The sequence below is a fragment of the Apostichopus japonicus genome, chromosome 10, assembly GCF_037975245.1.
Source record: "Apostichopus japonicus isolate 1M-3 chromosome 10, ASM3797524v1, whole genome shotgun sequence".
Taxonomy (NCBI): domain Eukaryota; kingdom Metazoa; phylum Echinodermata; class Holothuroidea; order Aspidochirotida; family Stichopodidae; genus Apostichopus; species Apostichopus japonicus.
In genome coordinates, this window is record NC_092570.1 from 12,145,091 (window position 1) to 12,162,423 (window position 17,333).

The 17,333-nt window shown below is 39.1% G+C and overlaps 1 protein-coding gene across 1 annotated transcript in view; it reads left to right on the top strand.

Moving 5' to 3' along the window:
- The first annotated feature begins 15,070 nt into the window (after window positions 1-15,070).
- LOC139974873 (chordin-like protein 1) overlaps window positions 15,071-17,333 on the top strand; it is a 28,425-nt gene continuing 26,162 nt past the window's right edge. The window contains exon 1 of the mRNA XM_071982369.1: window positions 15,071-15,615. The gene's annotated coding sequence lies outside the window, so the exon portion shown is untranslated. The remainder of the gene's footprint in view (window positions 15,616-17,333) is intronic.

A 17,333-nucleotide genomic window follows, 5' to 3' on the forward strand; every position in this document is an offset into this window, starting at 1 on the left:
GTTTTAGCTAATTTCAAATCTTGATCGTGATGGTTATTTCAGAGCAATAATAACTCTTTAATATTATTTCATAGTCTTAAGTCATTAAAGTATTAAGTTTGACACCATTTATCTCCTTAAAGTGGAGGAGTCACAACAATGGCCATCCTCCACTTAATGATCAATTACTGAATGGAGGGGAAGGATATCTAAGGATCATCCGTTACGATACCGAAAAAAAATATGGTCGTGATACATTTTAATTAATAGCAATACGCAGGCAAGGATCCTGGATGTGCAAGAGTTGTGACCCCTTTCCCCCCTTCCCCCCACCCCCTTTCCCCATTTTTTCAAACTCACACAAAAATTCAAAAGTAGTTACAAGCACTGCCTTGCTTTGAGAAATAGAGATCTAACTTGTTGTTTTATCTCAATGCACCCCATTTGACGTCTAACATATATGCCATAGAATCCCCCCTACATGGTCGTCGGCTTCAACTATCTCTGGGCCACAACCCTCCTTTATAAATCCTGGAACATGGTACGATCGAAATTCACTTATATAGAAAATGAAGGGTATTCCTTGTTGAAGGCAAAATAAATCTATGCACTGGGTGTGTATCTGTGACGCTCAATTTTGTAAACACTGTAACTCTAAAGTAGATATTGTCTGAAGTTCATACTTAATATGTAGATCCTCTTTGGTGAATACAAGACCGCTTTGAAATTGGTGGAGTTCAAGGTCATCTGAGGTTAACAGAGATCAAAGTTGTAAAGTCTATTAACATATGTAATAATCGGCATGGATGGCAATTATTTTACGACGTTAAGCAGCCACATATTCATGTTGTATAGATCAGTTGGCTTGTAACTTACAAGCTCAATTGTCTTCTTATTTTCAAGTTAGAATACCATTTCAGATAGGAAAACCGTATACTTCTCGTGAATGAAAACCCAATTTTATTTGGCCGGCAATAGATCGAACCAAAGACCTCCCCATTGCAAGGTTTCATTGCTTGTAATCCCATTTGTTACGATCACTCAAAAAGCGCAGGTTGGTTGAAATTTATACTTGTACTAATTCCCATCGAGGTTGGTGGAGTTCAAAGTTCATATAGGTCAGCATAGATCACAGTCTGCAAACCTTGTAAGGAAGATAACTGCACAAGTGTAGTTTTTTTGGACTCCATGCGTGGCATATAGAAGCTCTTCGTGAGAACAAGATCCCTATTGCAAATGGTGGAGGTGAAAGGTCATCTGAGGTCAACAGAGAAAAAATCTATTAAAAACGATCATCACAAAAGCAACGTTTACATGCACGTCATATTTGACATGTAAATTCACTTTATAGAGTACATGAACTATATAATTTGGTTTCTTCAGTTTGCGGAAATCAAAAAGGGCATTTGAGTGCAACAGAGAGTAAACTCTGGAAACCTCAAACCCAAAATGTAAATATCTTCACACTTGTACATTAGGGGGGGGGGGGGGGATATTGTGCAGTCTTACTGTTCAATGTATACAAAGTGCAAGAAATCACTGTTTAATAAATCCAAGAGAAATGGAAATGCTTCAGAAGGAATTGTACGTTTAGACTACGGATAGTTTCTGTTGGTTTTGTACAACAAACAAAAAGATGATTGCAAATTTAGATACGTTAAACAAGATTCACTATGAGATTTCTTACGATGCCTAGGGAAACAACTACGTTTTGCGAGAGGGTGGGGCAATGCGAGGGGGGTGAGGTAGTGCGAAAGGTTTCCCATCAATATGTGTTCGATAATTTCGTACTTTTGGGGTTCATATAAATGCTTAGCACATCCTTTGACTGTAGTTCATTTCATGTCGGGTTTGAAACCATGCAGGCTCATTTGTGATTCCTGTCAGCTACGGAATGCTATCGAATATTAACGATGAATTGAGGGATGAAGAGGAAGAGCAACCCCCATCTGCTATCCCCATCCCTCATCCCCACCCCCATCCTCTATCCCCATCCCTCATCCCCACCCCCATCCTCTATCCCCATCCCTCATCCCACCCCATCCTCTATCCCCATCCCACATCCCCACCCCATCTGCTATCCCCATTCCTCATCCCCACCCCATCTGCTATCCTCATCCCGACCCCCATCCCCTGCATTGGTACCCATTGGAGGAATGACTTATTCAAGTATGTAACATAATAGGCGGCATAATGTACAATATTCGGAGCCACAGTTTGAAATAAATCTCTGTATCATGAGGCTTTCTGATGATATGTGGGTCACCGTACGGTCTACAATAGTTGTTAGACGAAACCTACATGGTAAATATGTTCAGCTGTCATTATAACATATACTTTAAGACTCAAAACTAGGAAAATAAATCTATGGAAACATCGAAGCTGCCAGTTGGATTATCTCTGGTAATTCTTTGAATTCTTCGGGTAGGGCGAACGGGAATTAAATTGACATCATTAACACGCAAACTGCAGGTTGATTGGTTCTTTGGCATACTTGTCAAAACATGACGCTATAGATATCCTTAAATAAGCCCGCAACTATTTTGCTGATATTCTTCTCAGAAGAGAACTTTGAAAGTATATGCAACTATATAACAGGGCCACTCATCTCTGGATGCATGTAGTATTATAATATTAGTTTAGTTTACATTAGTGATCCCCAGGGGTTAGAATGCCATACATTTAAGGCAGCCTTTTGAGTTGAATTTAATAAATCTTATGATCTAATATCCCATACACAACAACTGCCTAAATAGCATGTTAGCCTATATGGATATATTTCCTTACTCTTACCAACGCCCATGTTGAGCTAGAACATTGATTGATTTATTGCCAGTAGTTGCAATTCCCGGCTTAGTGTGTGAACTAGACTGATTTAGGGATGATTGGTGTTAATGAATTACTGTTTATTATATCTTAATCCATATTACCACTTTCTCTTAAGATAAATCAAAACAGAAATAATCTGCCTTTTGAACACTGTAAAAGAAATTATAAATATGAATATATTGTCAACGATATGAAAAGTATATGAGTATGCAGTAAGACACAAAAAAAAAACACAGGAAAATAGTTAGTCATGTTTTGTGACCAATTGAAGCGATGCATTGTACCATATAGCCTATACATGCAGTTGTCATACATTATCTACCCGGTTGACTCGAAGACTCACTCCTTTACGATCAAATTCATGCTCTCCGGTTATAGGGAAAGAAACGTCTGATGCCGGTAATCTGACCTAGTTCCGAATGAGGTGTAACAGAAGTGTTAGACACCACCATCGACTCCAGAAAATACACACACAGCTTACTATACCGTCGGTAAGTAGACACTAGTGTACAGTCAATACATGCAGCTACGGTCAATACCCACAACACAGTGTACATAGCAGCGATGGAAATCTAAGGTCCAGATAAAAGATAAAAAAGAATCACGTTTCATTAACATCTGCATTTTGTAGCGACAAGAAAAAACTTCACTTGCAAGCAACGGAAAGTTAACCCTTTTCAGAGGGCGGCACGCGGTTTGGGGCGAGTTTTCGATGCCTTTCACTCAGTCGTGCAGATACGATAGCTGTTAACAATGGCCGATCCTCAGGAGGATATCGTGTTTGTTTTCAATATTCGTAATGAATTGACAAACATTCTACGCAGAGCTGTTGCATGACATACCTGCATTTACCACCAATATCGGTCAGCGACTTGCCTCAGTATAGTAATGGGCTCGCATGTGTTCATACCACTCCAGTTGAGAAACATGAAATATATAGTAAACTGATTGCGATTCGTGGTTTAGTCTACCCTCATGCTACACATATCGCGTAATATATGGCGCTATCATAACCCTTGTATGCAAGCTTGGGTTTAGATTACTTCCCTCAGATACGGTTCCTTTTCTTTCTACAGTATCATTCCCTCTTCTTATTTGGTACGTTCAATTAGCGCGCACTTTCCTGATATTAATTGTCTGTTGTAAACTGATAGAATGAAAGTATAGTTTTATGATTAAACCTCCAGTTGAACCTTTAGTTTCATATTCACTCCTTACCTTAAAAAAAAAGGATTCATTTGACGTCAGAGAAATTACCCTGAATACTTTCAATGGAATAGTGTAAGAATGATATGGTTACATTTCTTATTCCCGGTGCAGAACGATCACAGTTGCGTCGGACATGTGTTATATACAGTATGCGTTGTGCACGTGTCATCTTATTTCCATTCCCTTCATACACAGCCTAAACAAAATCTTTTCTCGATATACAGGCGCGTATCCAGGATTTTCAAACCCGGGGGGCGCGAATTACTATCTAAGCGGAGCGCCACCATCAGTTGGCGCGCAGCGTACAAGAAAATTTCTTGTTTTGAAACCCCCCCAGATCACCGGAAACGGCACTTCTCGGGCTTGAAATGACCAACCAGATGTACACTTTTTGCCTGAGAACCAGGTATTTCCTAATAGTTTTTTTTTCCATCCATAACCTTTTTGAAGATTGTCAACCCGGCACACATCATGTTCGACCTGATGGCATCTCCTGTGGGTCTTTGCTTTTGTAGGTGATTCTACGTCGCGGCCCACAATACCCGTCAGCCCCACTTTTCAAGGTTTTAAGCCCCATATTTGTTCAGAATTTGAAAATTCACATTTCTCGTGAATAAACTCACTTGAAAACATACCCATAATGTTGTACAAAATTTCATCTATGGACAACCAATATAGAAAAACTTCCTTCAACCCCTAACAGACCGGTCAAAATTGCACGAGTAGAGGGAAGTGTGATGCAGAATGTTGGTCATAAATTTTCTAAAATTCAGACACAGTTAATTTATTGGTGTACAAACATTAAAACTTCTTATAACGGCTATTATAAAACTTGTTTGAAGGAAATGAAAAAATAGGAGATATTTCCTTCAACCGAACACTACACACATAGGCGTGGGAGGCGCGGCGGCAGTGGCGGAGCTAGGGGTATTGGTCAGGAGTGGCGAGAATGGTCTGTAGGAGCGCTTTCGACACTATCTAAGCGGAGCGCCACCACTGGTTGGCGCGTAGCGTACAGAAAATTTTTGAATAAAGATACTCCCTAGATCGCCGGAAATGAGCCTTTCCGGGCCTGGCTAATTTGCAGATAAACGAAGAATAAGGTGTCATCGCCAAATTACACCAACAAAATGTGAGAAATGTCAATAAGTAGATGAGAGCGCAATAAAAAAGTTAATAATCTAGAATAAGTAAAAAGTGGTTAAGAGCTGAAAAAGGCGCCAGCAGTCCATTTGAGTCCGTCAGGGGGGCATCCACCCCCCCCCGACCGTATGGACGCTCCGCCACTCTGCGGCGGGGGTGCAGCCCCTAATTCGCCATTACTAATGTAAAAGAGAGTTTTGACATAATTGGACCTCCATGCTTTTTATACATCTACATGAGACATGTCGTTGTTTACATTAGCATCCCGCGAAATACTGCGCAATTTGAACGGACCGTACGGTACATGATGGCATGCGATGTAATAACCGATGCTTGCTTATATGATATTGACATGAAGACGTTGAACGCGCGCGAAGCGCGAAAATTTTTGGTTATTTTTTCAGGCAAGTCGGACAGTTTTGAGGCTTTTCATCCTGGAACGCCATTTTCATGCTCACTGATATGATGTGATATCTGCTGTTTGCGTTACAAATTCGAACAGGCGCGTAGCGAGGAATTTGCCAAGGGAGGGGCGAAGTCTGTAGGCAAATTATCTAAGCGTAGCGCCACCATAGGTTGGCGCGAAGCGTACTAGAAAATTTTGGCCGAAAATGCCTCCCAGATCGCTGGAAATGGCACTACCCAGGACCATTTGTTAGCGCGAAGCGTACAAGCAAATTTTGGCCGAAAATGTCTCCCAGATCGCTGGAAATGACACTTCCCAGGCCTTGCAAGTTGCCTCTAAGCACTTTCTATTTTGAAATTACTTTGCGATATCATTTAAAAAAATGCTGAATGGGGGGGGGGGGGCGGGCGGTCGCCCCCATCCCAAAATGCGTCATGTTCCCCGACGACACGGTCGAGTTCGAGACCAGCCACAGTTGGTTTCATAGCACAATTCTACACACGCGTTATGATAGACCATATATAGTACATATATAGATCATTAGTGAGAGAGGAAAATGGAAACGTCAAAAAATGGAGTTGTCGGTGTAAGGGGTAGGGTGAGTCACACTTTTACGAAATCATTGATCCGTCACTGGCTACCCTTCAGCGCTGTAATGATGTCACTGTTCCTCTTTCTCTCCCCGGTGTCTTCGCGTTTTTCTTTTACTCCCTCCTTTTCTCCTTTTTCTCTCTTTCTTCTTTTTCTTTTCCCTTCCTTCCTCTCCTCCTCCTCTTTTTTCCCCTCTTTTTTCCTTTTTTCTTCTCTTTTTTTTCTCTCCTCTTTTTCTTACCCGGGGGGCGCGCGCCCCCAACGCCCCCCCCCTGGATACGCACCTGATATATGACTCCAATGTTAAAATGTAGCACTTGTACCTTTCCACATCATGAAGTATACACCCAGAGTCATGCTGATTTAACTTACTATCATTATTAACATTATTTTTTATCTGTCTCTGTTATATTCAAATTGAAATCCAGCAACTTGAACAGAGTAGGACAATGACCATATATCTGCATTTCAAAACCGGTAGATCGATACATCAAAAATCAAAGAATACATTTAAAACAAAGATTTGACGAAGTTAACTATTTTCTTAGAAGGTTTCCAATTTAAGAAGCACCCACCAATCAGCATATATCTCCTTAAAACAACTTTATGCAATTTCCTGAAAGTGTTCATTAAGTCTATTATTTTTGTTTAGGTGTAGCGCCAGGGTGGCGTGTCGAGCTCTTGACAAGAATGAATATTTTCAATAGTGGACGAGAAATAATGACAGAATCACTCTACGCAACCTCTGTTGACATGCTCATCGCACGGGTCATCTTGTTTTACTTTTGTCTTTGAGAGTTTGATTCTTAACGACGAGACGATGTGAGCTTCTCGCTGGCTCCAAACCGCAATTGACTTCAAGGGTTCGGACATTAAAGATGTCACTTAGTAATATTTCTTTTTGTAATGAACATCAGCATCCATTCACATTAACACTTATTCAATCCGAATCAAATCAATGAATTTGATACGGAGCATTTAGAAACACGTTGGAGATCACAACGAGTGTGATACCAACGAAATGCCTTAAGGTTTAACTCGATCACCAACGTGAGGATGATCAGGGGGCATAACAATCAATGCTAAATTCAAGATACGTCAATATTATCAAAGGAACGGTTCGTAATATCAGAGGTTTTATGAAAACTTTCATTTGTGTTTCTGACAAAACATCCAACACTCGCAAAAGTTCTCTCTTTCAAAGTATAGCCATAGTTGACTAGTAGCCTCTCGTGTTGTTACATACGTCTATGTGTAAAGGTTTATCACAAACTATAAGCTGACAGCAAACTTATTACGAACAAAACATGTGGAATCATATCTCACCGATAATAACTGCACTAATGTGTCAGATAATTTGTTATTTCATTGGGATGAATTCTACACATGGTGAGAAAGTTTACAGAATAAAATGCGGATAACTGAAAAAGTGTTCTTTCTTGATACGTAAGCTTTATCGCACTTAGTTGATTTTATTCCAACTAGTTGAAGTGAAACTGAATTACCATTTGAACTATATATATATTGACATCGATATAATGATCTGTATCTCATATCATTTCTCTAAAATATACTTACAATTATGATTATCTCAGAGGTTGCTTGTATTAAAACTATTTAATATTACTCTAATCGATTAACTGTATGTTGATCAGTTTGTAGGTTTTCGTCTCACTAAATGTTGATGTCAATGTTGATGTTATACTTTTGATTTCAGTTAGTAATTACCGTATACCAAATGTTTGTATACTTACACTTTGCTTATAGTTCTTCTCTGAGAAAGTAAATATTGTGCAGTGCTTATTGTTGCCTCGTTACGGCAAGACTACTACATAATTTAATGAACAAAACGTTAGGATTTGGATAGATTTAAAGCAGCTCCTCGTGTTTACACAACCACATGGAAACGTTGTCCTATTTCCGTACTATCTTGCGGGTCCTCCAGAACGTGGATCAATGCGTGATTTCTGATATGCAAATTTCAGCAGGATAATTTGTAATTTGTTCCTCTTTCATCGATCAAAAACAAAGTTTCCTCTGGACTATCCTCTTTATGCAACACACATTTGCGTGTTGGAGAGTGGAATGCATGTTGAAGTTCATAACACTATACCAGCAGCATTTCAGGTCACTAGGAATACAAACGTCGATGTGTCAATGGTGTTCTTATAGACTTACTGCAGCATTAACTGACAGACGACAATATAACATTTTACTGTAATCATTTGTGAATCACATTCACCGAAAGCACACGTAGTGTAATTAGTCTTCAAACTTACCGGTAGAGTACACACGAATTAATGGAATTGTCCTATTGGCGGGCGCATCGATACCATGCGCTTTGTTAACGTGTAAATCACTGCTCGTATTGTAGTCAGGGTGTCGTCTGCTCACCACGGGGAATGCAGAAATCTTTAGCCGTTAGTTGGATTTTCCTGGTAAACTCAATTGTTCCGTTTGCGTTGTTTTGTTTGGTAGTTATTTCTTGTACACAAATGTCGTTGATTTATAGGGCCGTGCTTAGGCCTATCTACAACAGTTCCTACGACGTGTAGGTTATTTGTAAGCTTGCTATTTTCGTTCCCGGGGTAAAGGAGTGGCATGACTGCTAACTCGAAATATGCTAAAAATAATAGTAGGTCTATGTCTTTTGACAACAGTGGGAACACAGATTGCACAGTCTACCCAACCAAGCTATACAGTATACAGTGCCTCTCGCCCATCTCCACCCCCCCCCCCCTTCCTTTGTTCAGTATTACCAGTTCACATCGACTATTCCATCATCAATTAGGAGGTTCATATACTTGTCGTTTCCCGTATTTTAGTTTTTCTGTTCGCATTTACTGGATCTGCGGTTTGAACAGGCATATACTTGGGCAACGTCACAACGCCTGCATAGATTAAACCATGGAGCTATAAACAGAGGTAAACCGCCATGGTTAAACAAATAATTGTAGACGTCACAAAAAAAAAACAAGAATACATCACCTGTATTTGTATTAATTTCGATTGTTAAGCTTTCAGCTTGTTAAGCTTAAATGGTTGAATACCCTCAGAGAGGGCATATTCGAACCATCTGTTTATAGCTCCATGTTCGAACAAACTGGAAGTCAGTGGGTCTGGTCGTTTCCAGCGTTGTTGGACTTTCAAGTCAACATTTAGTGCAATAACTTAATTATGAAGTAGCGAGTCTAGATCTAAAATAATGGCCTAAAGCTTAATGCGATTCTGGGTATATCATTTCTTACTTCATTAGAATCATATTTCTGCAAACATTGTAGAGTCTGGTACCTTTGAATAGACATTTAATATACTTGAATTTGATTCCGACGTGAATAATAATGTTCGTTTGTTTTACTAACGATAACACAGATAACGGGAACTGGTAAGATCATTATTAATAGGCGGGATCCGGTTAATACTTTATTTGTGACGAAAGGAGGGAGGTTGGGGGGGGGGGGTGTTTGCTTAGTGAAAATCCGTGCTGTGTCCTATTTTTGGACTCATTATGCCCTTGTGACATCAACCGGAAATAGTCGATATCGAACGAAACCTCACAGTTTCGGATACTTATTGAGGTTCATGCATACATGCTGCATACATGCTGCATTGAAGTCATGAAAGTCGAGGGATAGACTATCATTATTCCCATGAGTGTCAATCATGCGGGGACAGGGGACACCCCCACTTTCTGAAGGGTGACAGATACAATATCAAATGTCCCCTTATTTTTAGTGACTGTCTCGAGTAGGCGCTTGGCTTGGCCTCCATTCCAGTATATTTCATATGAGTTTGAGATAGATACGTATAGGCCTATGATGCTATAAGCCTGGGTGCTAAGCTGCTATTCATGTTGTTGTTATAACCATGTTACTCATTATACATCTAGTTCTAGTTTAGTAGTTATGTACATGTGTTCACAAAATATTTTAAGTTAACCGATGCCAGGTACAGGGCCGTAGCCTGCAGAGGGGGGGGGGGGGGCAGAGGGGGCAGCTGTTCCGTGAGATTTCCACTTCCCTAAATGAAACGATTATGTGAACGCTGGAAATTATACTATTTCAGTTAGCTTTAGCGAAATGATCATATCATTTCTTCTGATTCATTAGTTAGTAGTGTGAAACCTCAAGATTCTAGGCAAATATTGTAGGAATGGCTTTCAAAAAGAACACACGGTTACTTGTAACCGCTCATCACGTATAAACACGATCGGGGATACAATGACCGTGCGTTAGTTTTGTTTTTAACGAGTTTGGTTAGAAAAAAAACACTAAATGTAGATAGCTCATAAGATTTAACCTGCGTGAAAAGTGTAGCAGTCTAATGTGAAACTACGGTTCATAAATATATTTATTACGTCTATATGATATGGCCTATCAGTTTCATTGTTTACCCCTATATCAGTGCCCCAATGCTTTAACTAAGACTATTGAAGCACAGTCCCCTACATCGCCCACCCGCTCAGCTGACCCCCCCCCCCCCCCCCAGTAAGTCCATTTTTGGCATGTAACACAAACAATGATAACACAAACCCTAACAAGTAATTTAATTCCCCATATGGATTTCCCTAAACATATATATATTTTCTACGGCTACCATCAGAATGTCCTAGCGTCCTTTTATATCTTCAATTACCTGTGTAAACCAATGAATAATAATAGCAGAATACGCGATGGTGGCGCTCCGCTCAGATAGTGTCATAATGGTCCCTTTTGGGAAGTGGCCGGCGTCCACAAAAAAAAATCTTTAAGGCAGTGGTAAAATATGCACATGAAAGTGGCACTATGAAACATTTGGATGATACATACTCTATCTCCATGTTCCCCAACTGCCCTCCTACAGGGATTCTACCCAGGCTACGGCCCTGAAGTATCTTTATTGTTTAGGTTTCTATGGTTCCGATAAAGTGAATGTGCCCAGATACCCCAACAGTGCTTTTTAAATGTACTTATGATACCATATGTGTATTGTTGTAGACATCTGTATAACAAGATGAGTTTATTCTTGTGTGCAAAGTTTAAGATTGAAGTTTATTAATCACGATAAAGGCTTAGATTTACCCCGGATGCTAAATGGATTAGTATTTCTTAATTTAGTCACTTGTCAAATGTGACTTTTGCTAAAATATTTACGACTGACATATCGATTCAGGGTCCAAAACAGAAGCACTTTGAAGATTTCTAGATTTGAGTCCGCCCCCTGGACCAACGCCAGGCTTCGGCCCTTGACACATCAGGGGCCATAGGGCGCGCCCCTTGCCCCACACGATAAAGGCTTTGCGCCAAAGCGCTCGCGGTGTGGGCTTCGCGCACACTCCTTCGGTTTTATCCATGTTCAGTCATTTATGTCCCCCAGGCTTTTCAATTTTGATTGCCGCCCCTGATTATTGCAATTCAACGTAAGTTAGCTTGAAGCTTCCCATCAGCTTGAAGATTCAGGCTTCACAGGTTTAGCATCATAGTTTAAGGGAACACAAATTAATTTTAACAGTGAGAAAGATAACATTGCGTGTAATCCACATAAAGTACATACATGCATAGGAAAGTTGCATAAAAAACCGTGTTAAATCTGTTTATCTGTCCCCGGCAACTGATTTAATAATTTATCTTACGGCATTGCATAAACTACTTTAATTGCATTAAATTTTTTTCTTTGGTACAAAGGCTACAAAGGTTTACTTTTGTTGCAAATGCGTCGCATTTTCACGCTATTCCGAAATTAGTCTTGATGAGTTAATTCCTTCAAAATGGACGATGGATGAGTTGATAGAAAAATTGCCCTTCCGCTCCTCTACACATGTTCCATTATTCCCTCCCCTTCCTGTCTCTACTGCATGCCCTCCCATCACATCACCTCACTACCCTGCCCCCTCTCCTCCCACCCCTTTCCTTTCCATCATTCTAACCTTACGCCATCTTTCCAGGGTGATCCGAACAGATCTTTGTATGTTTACGTGCGGCCAAGAATATGTGGTAGATTCTGAACTGTATAGTGTATCAAACTAAATGTATTTGGACAACTATTTAATGTGTCTATCAGTCTATTGGTATAGTTGCTCCTCACAGATTTTTCATCCAAATATAATGCTTTGTGCGTCTAGACCAACTCTCCGTTCCGTTTACCTGTTTACAACAATGGAGACTTTATCACAAAGAATCCTTTGTTTGTTACGCTCGTGATTATTGCTTGATTTACGTATACCTTTAATTCCGATGAATTGTCATGAACAGGTATCTTAATTAGTTTATTTATCAATTATATCGAAACAACATACGTCATAATTATCATCTATGGATAATAAAAGTGAGTATGTAACCATGTGCGTGTGGTTGTTAATTTACTGCAATGTTTGCAAACATACCGAGTAGTGATCAAAATATGTTTGCAATTGTAAACTAGGATAAGATGTTGGCTTATTAAAAATAATTTGATTCAGTTCTGACGAAGATATCACACATATCGTTGTTACATTTATGTGTCTCAAAAGCAAATTTCAAACAATGGAAAGAGGACCGACAAATATTCTTGATGATGTATTATAGGCTACGTACGGATTACGTCATGGTAAGCCACAAATCTTCATGTAACCTTCAGTATTGAATCGAACTTATGGAACTGTTAGTTTCTTAGTCCACTCAATAATAGGAGCGTATATTCACCATTTTTCGAGGGGTGTAGAACGATTTCGGGAACGACTTTTTGAGGCCGACTTTTTGAGGCCGACTTTAGTGTAACAAAAAGAGCATCTTGTGTTATAATTATACAACTGCAAACTGTTGTTGGCTGAGTACAGGAGTACAGGGGATAAGACAAAGTCCCCGGGCGCTGCTGAAATTTTAGAATAAAACATAAATGTTAGGAAAAAGATTTACTCTAAATTTTATGGATTGTCTCTCGGAGCCTTAGTGCGGGTCCAGTGGGGCCAAGCCCACGGGAGCGACAGCGTTTCTGTATATTTTGGCTCTGTCTTATAGCGCGTTTAGTGCACAAACATACATATGAGAGAGAGGAATTCAACTTCTAGGGAATAAATTTCAAAACCCTGGTGGGGCCATGTGGCTACAGCCCCTGGAATCTGCATCATACGATGATGTTCATGTTCTCTCGCAAACTTTAAAGAACAAACTTTCAAGTCAGAAAGAGGACTTACCATACCTCTGGAATGTATCACAACCCCTGCTAGTTGTCCTGGGGACTTTGGCTGAAACGTTTGCAGATATTTGTGTCCTTTGAAGCGTATTTTAAGTACAGCAATGTATTTCTGAGAGGAATCTATTTTCAGTGGAATGTATAATACGGAGACCCGGTGGTAATCCAGGGGCGAACTCCCCGGAAGTTGTAACATTTTGTTAGCCTAAATATTATCCAAATCTGGGAAATTGACGTAAGGGCGCAACAGAGAGAACGATTTCATTTTCTTTTTCTCATTTTCGTTTTGTTAACCTTACTTTCATGGGTGTAAGACCCCGCTGAACTCGGCGCAAATTTTGGGACCGACTTGGCATTGATTTTGTACCGACAGTTTTGATTTACTAAGGTGGTATGTACTTCCCAGTACTTTAAGAATACTAAGCAGTTTCAAACCGTTCAAGGTATAATATTAAATAGTACTGATAGGCATTTACAGATGGTTTGCTTTGGTTTAATTAAGAACCAGTGCTAAGTATAGCTAATCTGTTTTGCCTTGGGTAACGATAGGCCATTACTGCAAGCTAATATGATAATGTTTGACTATATTTCAGCATGGAGCTATTACCGAGCTCCATGATTTCAGTGACCAGCTTTGTAGGAGGATACTTTAGTGATTCTAATTTTGATAGTGAAAGAAACTCGTGTTTTTTACTTTTTGCATGTATATCGAAGCGAAACTAGTATCTCCCTCTATTAATGTTCGATGCTGTGTAGATCAACACTTTGACTTCACATTGTCCACTGAGCAAACCTACCTAGTCCAAAATACTCATGCAGCGCAATAATATATGCTTTATAATCTATTAAATCGTATTTTAGTCATCTGGAAGCGTGATCCAAATAGGGAGTTAGAAAACAAGTTGTTGGTAATTCCACTTCGGCTGATGTGTACAACTATAGTACAATATGTCGTATTAAAATACATTTCGAAGCGCTATTAAAATAGGCAGCCACATGACAGTTTTTTTTTTTGTTTTTTTTTGGTGAAGGCTGCATGCAAAGTTTGAGAATTTCTCGTACCAAAGATTGCACTTTTTAAGTGTCGCTCTGTTACACAAAACATCTGTAAGAAACTATTCACCAATTTCCATCACAAAACAGTCCTATATGCACCATTGTTTACATAACTAGAGTAAGTCATTATTTTATCAGAACCAGAAATGATTTTGCCACGCTTCTTTGTGAACACTTGACTCCGCATGCACGTTATCACCGCGGGCGGTTCAAATTGTAGACAACTTTACGATTCAACAAACTTTAAAAAAAATGCTATCAATATTTTATTCTCGGCTTCAAGTGATGTGCTTATTGTGTTGATAATAAAAGTTCTGTTTGTGTTTTTACCACTCAAGGATTTTTTATTCTTATCCATGATACGCAGAAACCTTCTCACAGATATTTTGCCCTACATCCCACACAGCACCAGCTATTACAACCAAGTGTCAAAATTATTAGTTACTCAGTTTGCACCTTTCTTAAGAAATAAAAACAAACACAAGTGTTCAAAGTATTTATAAAATTGGAGGCAATTCACAGCATTTGTATAAACGATGCTTCCAAACGCTCCCACGCTCTTTTACCGCATCAGTATATCTCACAGTACACTGCGGTATACAAGAATAGTAAAACCGCGAACAGTTTTCTAATGTCTCGTAGAAGATACCGTACACAAGAATCCCCGCGAGTAACACGGTAAGTGATTGGCGTCCGTAATGGCAACAATTGTTTTCTTCGTTATTTAGACCCAAGGATCTGTAACACTTACTACTGGCGCCCATGTGTAGACAGGAGGACTTCCCTGTGTCGCCACCAATTGTGTTTGTAGCAGTCACTGTTTACGGGATAGTCAATGTAAATGCCGACAGCAACCCAACAAGAAGAAAAGTCGCTTGGATATGACTGAGGTACAACGGGCAAACAGCCCCTCAGGCGGAACTAGTGCGTACTCACCGTTTATATGCAATGACAATTTATATCACTTTTGTGGAATGCCGAGGTGATTGCTCGAGAGTATAAAAGCCAAGGGACTCAAACACTTACTTCACAAAACAATTGCAATCGTGTTGGGATTTCTGCCAGATAATTCATAGAATATTTTCCTTGGATTTTGAAAGGTCTTCACTGACAAAAGTCAAGAAATAACACTTTTCTGAGATAATAATTTCATTTATCTTTGATAATTTGAACTTTTAGTCATAAATTTGTTTTTGTCATCAAAGCTGAGCAACATTATTTTGGCACGGATTTTTGGTCCGCCTCCTACATCGGTAAGTTTTCTCTTCCTTTATTAATCCTTTAATCTGTTTCTGAATGTATTTGTCTAATATATAGTTGGTGATATAGGCTATACTTTCACTGTGGTTTTTTGGTCTACTATTTACCAATCACTAAATTTCCAATCATACATCCAGGACACTTGTTGTCCACGCACCACTATTCCTAATGATCTCTTATTTGTACATACATGTCTTCCATAATACGAGCTTCATAAGTTTTATTTTGCAAATGTCATTTTAATTTATAACTAACAAGTTTCATTTTTATATACCTCATTACGTCATAACTGTCGATATTGTTCAATGATTTAATAATCATTAATACTTAAAACCTTTATAACAAACCTTGGAGGTCAAACATTCAGTGTAACATCAGTTTATACATTATCGATACAACACAAGAGACATTGGAGGAGAATATTCATGTTTTGACAGTGCTTAGCCTGTGATTAATATTATTTAATTTATTGATTGTATTTTAGGGCCTCGGGGAAGATTAGCTTTGGCTAACCGAGTCACCCTTTTAAAGGTTAATAAATAAATAAATAAATAAATAAATAAATAATATGTATATGGGGCTGCTGTATTACCACTCAAAACCCACTTAAAACTCGTTAAAGAGATATTCAAAACTCAAAAGTAGAGATTTTATTAAAGAGGTTATAATCTCGTATAGTCACAAAGCCGATCACACTAGTTAAAGTTTAAATAAAGTCAACCATGTTGTGCGGCGAGGAGCTGTGGAGGGGTTAATGGGACGCGGAGCCTAGGAGGAGGTATGATTGGTTTATTTGATTGCCTTGAGAGAATGCACCCTCTTTTAATGAATTATCATGTCAGTCGGAGGCACGCGTCCACATAATACTGTACACCCGGAGGCACGCGTCCACATAGGCCTAATACTATACACCTGTGGTAACTAATTCAGGTGGTTGTCCATGTATTTGCATTCCATTCATGTTAAGCCTCACAAAGCTGATTTACAGTTTGGAGAAAAAAGTAACTGCACCATTTGTCCTGACGTAACGCTATCGCTTCACATCGGAATGGTAGACCATAAGTCATTGGTTCGATTCATTCTCATTTAGTAATATTATTGAAGCCTTTCTACTAATTTTTTACTAGACTAAACGTGTTACCGTCACGTGATAAGTTAAAAACAATATTTATAACAGGTGCACATTATTGCGTTCAATTGATCTTAGTATTCATTTGGATCAAGATATAGAATTATAAAGGATCGACGTTTGACCATATGCAAATGTTCCATTCGTCGAGGGGGGTCTTCTCGGGGAGAGCCAGTTATTTAACAATTCAGTTAAACGCAAAGTGTTTTATTTCTGATTGAAGTAGGTGCATAAATGATCATCACCAGGCGGTGTTACGGGTGTAAGTAGGGGCCTGGAAAGAACTATATGAAATCAATGTCTTCACGTTGTAGTGAATCATTGGGACATGACATAACTTCAGTGTTGAATATCAAAGTATTTTAAGTTTGCAAAATGCAAATAGATGTGCAGTTTGAACGAGAAATACACAAAAGTTACTATTAGTTTGTTGAGTTACGGTACTGTTAATGAGAAAGTCCGCTTGGTATGATAACATCGACATCTTTTCAATACTCTCCTAGCAGATTTTCAATTAATTTAACCAATCGTCAAAGGGAATTGCCAGTACATGTGAAATGAGCTCCGACATTCGTATTAACT